Source organism: Artibeus jamaicensis, unplaced genomic scaffold, assembly GCF_021234435.1.
Source record: "Artibeus jamaicensis isolate MK-2021 breed Jamaican fruit bat unplaced genomic scaffold, CSHL_Jam_final contig_373, whole genome shotgun sequence".
Taxonomy (NCBI): domain Eukaryota; kingdom Metazoa; phylum Chordata; class Mammalia; order Chiroptera; family Phyllostomidae; genus Artibeus; species Artibeus jamaicensis.
Window position 1 is genome coordinate 6,386,927 of NW_026521807.1, and position 9,539 is coordinate 6,396,465.

Here is a 9,539-nt window from a genome sequence, read left to right on the forward strand (position 1 = left end):
AATAACTGTGAGTTTGCTTTCCTTTCACTGTTCATCTTTTTTATCTTCTTTTTCTTAGGTGAGTCCCTTTAACATTTCATATAATAAGGGCTTGGTGATGATGAACTCCTTGAATTTGATCCTATCTGAGAAGCGCTTTATCTGTCCTTCCCTTCTAAATGAAAGCTTTGCTGGACAGATCAATCTTGGCTGTAGGTCTTTGGATTTCATGACTTGGAATACTTCTTTCCAGCCCCTTCTTGCCTGTAAGGTCTCTTTTGAGAAATCTGCTGACAGTCTGATGGGAACTCCTTCGTAGGTGACTGTCCCCTTAGCTCTTGCTGCTTCTAGGATTCTCTTCTTCATTTTAATCTTGGCCAATGTAATGATGAGTGCCTTGGTATGTTCCTTCTTGGGGGAGGGGGTATGCAGGGTGGAGGGGAATGAAGGGGGGAAATAGAACAACTGTAATGGCATAATTAATAAAATATATTTAAAAAACACTTCTGTTTTTCTTTTTATACCTCTTCACTCTTCCCAACCCCCTCATCAAAACTGAAGTGAGAAGTCAGCCAAACTGAATGCTTGCTCTTGTTTTGTTGACTCTCTCTGTGTTCCCTCGTTTATGTCTTTGTTCTTCTGTCCTTTATCTGAGATATCTTTTTCCTTTGCAACATGTTACCAACCTCACAAATTACAAGGCCCCGTTTACAGCCTCTTTACCCATGGGGCCTTTCCTGACTCTGTGGACTGGAAATAGTCCCTCCTTTATCTGAACCTCCATAATTTGTATGGAATGGCATCACCATCACGGTTTATGTACACGTACCCTCCGCAGCCTGGACCATAAGACACCGAGGGCAGCACTAATTCACCTTCCTATCACTCAGTTGTTAGAAAGGCAGTAAAGTCACTCAAATGATATTTGTTGGAAAAATAATGAATTAAGATTAATTGTATTCAAGCATAAAGTGACAGGAGGATGTAAACATAGCCTGTAAGTGCCATAACAGAAGACTGAGGTGACAGAACATATTTTAAAAGTAAGATATGTTCAGAGCCATTATGACTGTTGCATATTGGCTAGTTAATGCCAACCTTGCCCCCACTGTGAGCCTCAGACAGACAAGCACTTCATTGTCCTCATTTCCCCTCAGCACAGTAACTGGCATGTAACTGGCAAATGTGTGTTGAATGAATACTATATTGAGTTTTAAACAGCAAGAACTCTTTATACAATGTTAACCTTTTGGGTAAAAGGGGAAATCTTAGAAACATCAGAAGAAGACAAAACAAAACCTAAAGCATCTTAAGGCAAACCACTAAAATGGTTTCCCAGTTTCTACTTGTCTGACCTTGTCTGAGCCTCCTTGAGTTTCAAGTTCTTTTCCTGTACAATGTCAAGTTGATGAGATAGTCCCGAGTGATTGTCTGTGTAAACTCAGGCACTCTCTCATTAGCCCAGAGCAGATTATAAAAACCAATACTGGTTCTTGCAGGTTCTTCTGGGGTGTACTCTCTTATTTCCAAAGTAGCTTCCAAGCTTGATAAGATCCAAGTTTTTGGAGGAGAAATTAGCATCAGACCTGGGTTGCAGGGTGTGCAGTAAGCACATGAAAACAAGATAACATGTTATCTAGGGAAAATTAATACTTACTTCTAGGCTATGTTATTTATGCAGCTGGATACATGGGAATTCTTCTAAATAGCTGATCCATTTCATTTCAATGGTTTTATTGCTTTGACATTTAAATATCTTTAATTTATGAGTTTTCAAATGGCTCTTGATTAAAATAACTAGCAATTTTATTATTGCTTGCTTCATTACATAAGTAATGCAGTCAAACTTCTAAAGACTATATTAACATCCTATTCCAAATAGAACTCCAAGTTTATAATATCAAGTACCTAAAGCTGACAATATAAGTTTATTTTCTTCTGCACTTATGATTTAATATTAGTTAGAAAGATATACAGAAAATTGCAGTGGCCTATGGTTATTCATAAAGGGATAAAGACAGGCTGATGAGGCACATTTGAATGAAGTTTGCAAAACAAGTAATTGCTTGTTTAAAATTCCTCACATTTCCAGACAGTTCTTGTGAGTTTTGCTGGCATCATATTCCATTTCAAAATATGCAAAATATTTATTTATTTATTTATTTATAGAACTAGCCATTCATACCTCTTTCCACGAATGACTTTAAGCAGAATTCTTACTTATATGATTTCATTAGAAGGGAAGAAAAAGATATTCACCTTTATTTAACAAGCTTTATCTACCAGGTTAATTAAAGTATAAATAAAATTATAAGAAAAGATTTGAAGATATTTCAGTACCTCAAATACCTTCAATAATTTAACAAATATCATTTGTATATTGATTACCTAGCCAGAAACATTATTCAATCACTAATATTAAATAAGGCAAGCACAGTTAAAAGCTGTTTTTAAATCTATTTACACTCAAGTTACCATTATTATATTATTACTAAGTGATATCCATTGAATTACCAATTATTCTGATTTAACTCTAACAGATTGCTCTGTAACCTGGTTTGTTACCATTTACAATTGTGGTAATAACAGCAATAAAATTCCTATAAAGTCAATTAAAGCATATTAATATCACATTCTCAGTTACGCTAGTTTTACAACATCATGCACCAAAAGATGAGTGCATAAAAACTCATTTAATTCAGCCAATTATTTTACTTTAAAATGTTCTCTGTAATCCTGATATTTGGGGTGTGATATGAATTCTCAAAAACTGCTCACTCACAGGATAAAATCTAATGTTCAAATACAAACTACAATGACTTGTGAAATTAATTGCATTTTTTACTTGAACTAGTACAGTAAAATAGCTTCAGAATTCTGAGGAGGAACGTATACACCCCATATTTTAGGTAATTCTTGATTTTTCATTTGAAAACACAAAGTGACTACTTCAATAATGATGAGTTCAAGTTTAATCAAAGTGTTACATTAACCACCACCTGAGAAACAACTAATACAGGGTGCAGCCGGGGGTGGGGGGCAAAAAAAAGATTTGGAATGGTGTCCAGAATCCAAAGTGTATAGGAATATTGGAGAGACATATAAGATGTCCTCCCTCTCCCCCCAGGGGGAAGAAACAAATGGAGCCAGGCCATTGAGAGCTGTTCTGCATAGCAACAGTTTTGCAGCTAACCTCTGGAATGATTATTTAACATATCTATAACCCTTAACTGGTTTCATAGATATGTTAAATAGCTGTGGCCAAGCTTGGAGCCAGAGAGAGGGGAGTGGCTGGAACCCAAGATGTAATGAGGGGCTGGGCCCCTGAGGGAGCACACCTGTGTGAGAGCTTGGAAAAGACTGGCTCCTGGACAGAATGGAGATCCCTGCAGCCAGGTGAAGAAGAAAGCCACATGCTTTTGGTGGAATGAGAACACCTGCAGCTTTGGTAGAAGAGGCCCACGTGGCTTTGGGGTGCCCCCTTTGGCCACGTGGCCTGGAAAGCAGAAAAGACTTCGACTGGAACTGGGTACAAAGAACTCTTGCCAGTGGGCCATGAGAGGGTACCACAGTACTTTGGATTAACTGGAGATCCTGCCTGACACAGCTGACGATTCCAGCGGCCTGAAAAACAGATGTATGCTCTTTTCCTGATTTACGGTACCCGGAGTTGGGACAGTGGGAAAAGGGAGAGCTGTGTGGGTGTAGGTGTATACCCTAAAGGACTTAGATATTTTAGTGGAGGCTTTAGGCCTGAATAGCATTAAATAAACATTTCGTTTCCTTTTCACAAATCTCTGGCATTGAGAGATGTCTTTCCAATTGGCGGCAGACAGAAGAGCCCAGTAGATATTAGTATTTTGTTTTTGGGAGGGGCCCCTGTTGTATAGCAGTTTTGGGCATCCCCAGGTGGGCCAAATATTGTATTGCCCCTCCCTCGGACCTCTTATTCGGTAACAGCATTTTGCATTCAGGTCAGCAAGATCACTGCCTCGCCATTTCTTATGTTTCTTTCCAAGCCCCCTGATTTGCTTTCTTATGAGGCATCCTAATGTTTCTATTCTACTTGTAGCATGGCACCTATACGTGATCAATATATTCCAGCCAGATTTCTATTTTCCATCATCCTTGGATTCAAGTGTTAGTACCCTTACATAGTTGGGTTTTTTTTAGATTGTCAATGAGAGGCCCTATAAATCTTTTTTCCTTTCGAAGTACCTTGTACCTGAGAGAAATCCAAAGAGCAGAAATAAAATTCAACCAGGTCAAAATATCTCTTAGGAAGAAATTTGCTTTACGTACCATCACTGGACAAATATTCACTTGATTCCTCCCACGTATCTAACAATGACGGGGGAAGTCACTACCAAATAGGGAAGATCTAGAGTAAGCCAATAGAAGCACCAGTTACAGAACTCCCGGGAGGAGGTGGGTAACCCTGGGGAAGTCAGGAAAGGCTGACAGAGAAGGGGACCACTGAAGTAACCATTCAAAGATAGAAAGGAACCAGCAGACAAAGAAGAAAGTTGTCCAACCTGATGTGGCACTTTTTAAGGATCTTTCACTTTCTGGCAGAATAAGATGTGTCCCAAGAGCAGAATTTTTCATTGTTTGCTCAGTTTTGCTCATATTTCCTTCTTGAAATACCAGTTTTCACCAGCTTTACACAACCTGACTACTATTATAACATGTCCTCCTTCCAGTTGGCTTAATAAAGGAGCCAATCTGTCTTACATTTTTATCCTAGCAATGATTTCATCTCTCCGCATATTTGTGGAGGATTCCTGGATTACACTACACCATCCTAGTTCAACTCCAAGTGTAGCACCTTCCAATGATCTGTAAGTTCTTTAAGCATTTCTCTGTCAAGTCTGCCACATCCTCTTAAACAGGACAGGAAAAATGGTGACACATCATAAACTATTGTCCAGGGACAAAAAACAGTTACATATGGCTGAAAATATGGAAGTCTGAGAGGAACAAAGCATATACTAGAACTGAAAAAGTAAAAACGAGAACAACAATAGCCCCCCGGCCAGGCTGCTCAGTTGGTTGCAGCACTGTACCAATATACCAGGTTCGTAGGTTTGACCCCTGGTCAGGGAATCAACCAGTGAGTGCATAAATAAGTGCAACAACAAATCAATCTCTCTCTGTCTCTCTCTCTCTTTCTCCCCCTTCCTCTCTCCCTCTAAAATCAATCAATAATTATTTTAAGAAAAGAACAGTAACAATAAAACTTTCTAGCATTGAGCAATAGCTGTCAGGTACCATGTCAAGTATTTTTTTTGAATTATCTCATTTAATCCTCACAATAATTCCATCAGATAGCTACTGTTATGATCCTCATTTTACAAATGAAGTGACTAAAATTCCCTAAAATCACATGACTGGTAAAAGAACCAGCCAGACTTCCACTCCCACTTCAGAACCTATGCTCTTAAGCTATACAGACCTTATATAGGTCTGTCCAGAAACAGTTCAGCCATCGATAATATAATGAAAAATGTTTGCATGGCATTGATGTAACCAAGGAGAGTAAACTGGAGTGCCCATGCATGAACAATGATGATTTCATTGTCCTAGTCAGTGGGGGCAGTAGACGCTGTTGAGTGAGCATGTGCACTGTGTGGCTGTCCCGTTCAAAATGACTGAGTGAGTAGAGCAACAAATCTGCATCAAATTTTGCGTTAAGCTTGAACATTCCTCCATGGAAAGTATTTGGATGATTCAGAAGGCTGCAGCTATTGGCAACTGGTGATTGGCAGCTTCGTCACAATGACCTGCCAGCTCATGCATCACTTCTTGTGCAGTTTTCTGACAAAACATCAAAGCACCCAGGTGACTCAGCCCCGCTGTCACTCAGATTTGGCACCCTGCAACTTCCAGCTTTTCCCAAAACTAAAATCACCTTTGAAAGGAAAGAGATTTTAGACCATCCATGAGATTCAGAAAAATATGACAGGCAGCTGGCATATTGTAACTGGGAGAACTGTGTGAAGTCCCAAGGTGCCTATTTTGAAGGGAACTGAGGCATCACTGTCCTACGCACAATGTTTCTGGTATCTTGAATCCTCATCAGTAAATGTCTCTAGTTTTCATTTTACATGATTGGATACCTTCTGGTCAGACCTCATATGCTTCCCAAATATAGGTTGATCATCTTGTAAAACATGTGAACTTAATCCTGATGAAGTGAGCCATTGAAGGTTTGAAGCAGGGGTGTGTTTAAATTTGAATATTTAAAAAGTTGTTCTGGAGGTATGAGATGGAATGAAGACAATGTAGATAGAGAGTTTACATGATCCCATTGAGAGAAGACAAAGCTCTCAACTTGTGTGTTGAGAGTGGCAAAAGGAGGAGACAAAGATAATTTGAGAAGTAGCTCACTGAATGTGGATGAGGAGGGTGAGTTGGAGAGGACTTGGAAGTCTCTGGCTTGGCTGACTGTTGATGGCTGCTCACAGCTTCAGCAAAGAGCAAAACTATGGGGAAAATTGGTTTAAGAGACAAGGTGCTGAGTTATGTTACTGCCCACCCCCAGACACACTTCTTACTGTGATCAAGTTGGCTTGTATTCAGATTGTTCTTCAGAGTTAATTTTATAGCTGATTTTTTTAAAGTAAACTTCTTGGAAATCTATCAGAAACTTTTAGATATTTAAAGAGCAAGAATTCATGGTCTGTGTCTTAATGAGTCTGTCTTCACATTCCATTTTCCCTCCATTTTCTAGAATATCACAAAGAGAATATACTATTATCTTCCAAATCAGCATCCAAACCTTCCAGGAAAAGAGAGCCCGCCCAGCAGGTTTTAATTGCCTGTATATCTAACCACCCAAACATCCTTGTCATTCATTCTCTTCTTCCTCCTCCTCTTCTTTCTTCTCTTCCCCTTCTTCTGCTTTTTGAATGCCATGACTCATCAGACCACCAGGTAGTGAGCCCCAGGTCAGAAGTTAGCAGGCACAGGGAGAGAACAGGAAGGATAAAGAATGTTTCCTAAAGTCTCTCATTAAAAAAAAAACAACAACTTTTGTAGCTGATTTCTGCTGGTCAGAAAACAACTTTTGAGGTGTCCAGTCTAGTGAGATGCCACAAGGTTGACACAACTGAGATTCAGCCTCATATGAAAATATAAATTGGCTTTCCATGTTAAGAAAAACAAAGCCAGTGACATTTCCTCAGAGCCAAATATTTCATCACAGGAACTTCTGTCTTAGTTGTAGGTCATGTGTCAATAGGAGAGTTGTTTATTTTTTAACCATGTGTCACGTGACTCAACTGCATCATCTATAATAATTTTCTGGAGTGAACCACACAGCCAGGACCCTCTCTCAAACACAAATACTGAGGCCAACTCGAATGGGCTGCTGCTGTGTGTTTCTGAATGGGCTGTTGTGATTTAAATGTCTCACTCCATTGGGAGCTGAGGGAGGTGACATAATCCAGGAGTTTGGAAGTGAGAGTGTTAGTGGGGGTGGTTGAGCTAAGTGACCTTTAAGGTCTGCCCTCAATTCTGTCTCTGGTAGTCAATGAATATATTTCAGGAGTGTTAGGCATTCAGGGAAAGCTTCTTGGGAGGTTTATATGAAAGAAAAAGAAAAGTTAGCTTGGAAGTAGGTGACTGATGAATGGCTTTCTTTACATCAACTTCCACAGACAGTATTTATAAGTAACTAATTAAATTGTGAATGTCTGTTATGCTCTGTGTTATGAGAAAAAGAGGAAGTTCATCTTCTCAAAATCTACTCTTGGAGGCAGATTGAACAGCAATAACAGGAAGAGATCAAGTTGATTCCAGTGCTTTGCCTGAATTCAGTTAAGAAAAATATCATTAAGCACTCCCTACATTCTGCTTTAAAAGAAAGAGAAAAGTAGAGATAGTTAATGGGACTTGGAACCTCACATACAAATGGTCCTTTCAGTACTGTGGTCAAATTTTCTCATGAAGGGTAGATCTTAATTTTATTCTAAAATTGTAATTCTTTAATTGTATACTGAGACAACTTTTCTGTGTACTAAATGTGTACAAAAGCACAGACAATAAAGGGAAAATGGAATTGCTTCAAATTAAAAAGTTTCTGCCTAACAATAGAAACAATCAACAGAGGCAGGCTATGAAATGCAGGGAAATATTTTCAAACCATCTGTGTGATAAAGAGTTAATATTAAAAATATAAAAAGGACTCAAACCACTCAAGATCAAGTAATCAAATAAGCCCATTAAAAATTGATAAAGGACTGGAATAGACATTTCTAAAAAGGAGACATACGAGTGGTCAATAGTTATATGAAAAGGTGCTCAACATCACCAATCTCTGGGCAATGCAACTCAAAACCACAATGAGATACTGTTACTGAACAGAGGTCCAAGGGGGAGCAATATTTGGCCCACCTAGGGGCACCAAAAACTTACAGAACAACAGGGGCCCCTCCCAAGGACGGAATACTAATGTGTACTGGGCTCTTCTGTCCACCACCAATTGAAAAGACATCTTTCAATGCCAGAGATTTGTGAAAAGGAAACAAAATGTTTATTTAATGCTATTCAGGCCTAATGCCTCCACTAAAATATCAAAGTCCTTTAGGTATACACCTATACCCACACAGCTCTCCCTTCTCCCACTGTCCCAACTCCAGGTACCATAAATCAGGAAAAGAGCACACGTCTGTGTTTCAGGCCGCTGGCACCGTCAGCTGTGTCACTGTGCAGGCAGGATCTCTCTCTAGTTAATCCAAAATACTGTGGCACTGTCTCACAGTCCATTGCAAGAGTTCTTTGTACCAAGTTCCAAAGTCTCTCCTGCTTTCCAGGCCACGTGGCCAAAGGGGGCACCCTAAAGGCTCATGGGCCTCTTCTACCAAAGCTTCTACTCCACCGAAAGCATGTGTCTTTCTTCTTCACCTGGCTGCAGGGATCTCCATTCTGGCAAAGCTGCGTGGATTTCCCTTTCACCTGGGAAAGAGGAGGTCTGCACTCTTCCCAAAACGACATGGCTCTCCCCTACATGACTGCAGGGGTCCTCACTCTGCCCCAAACTGCGTGGCTCTCTCCTCAATGGCTGCCGTGTCTGGCTTTTAAATCCCTGTGCCAATCTTCCTCTGTACCCATATTTCCGACTCCTCCCACGATCAGTTATACCTACCAGTATTTCTGTATTATTACAAGTTTCCTGGGCTGCCATCATTAGTCTGGGCAGTTATCGCCCCATATTTTGGAGCCAATCTTCTCCAAGCTCTCACACAGGTGCTATAACTTAGGGGACCTGCCCCCAGTTACATCTTGGGGGAAGTGCCTTCATCTCCCTGGCTCCAAGCCTGGCCATAGACATTTAACATATCCAAGTGACCCGCCAAAGGCTATAGATATGTTAAATGACCAGGCCATGGATTAGCTGCAAGGCTGTGGCTGTACAAAACAGCCCTGCATGTTCCTGCTCCATGTGTCCCTTCCCCCAACTCACACCTGTGGGGGGGAAGGGGAAGGACATCTTATATGTCTCTCCAATATTCCTATACACTTTGAGTTCTGGACACCATTCCAAATCTTTTTTTTTT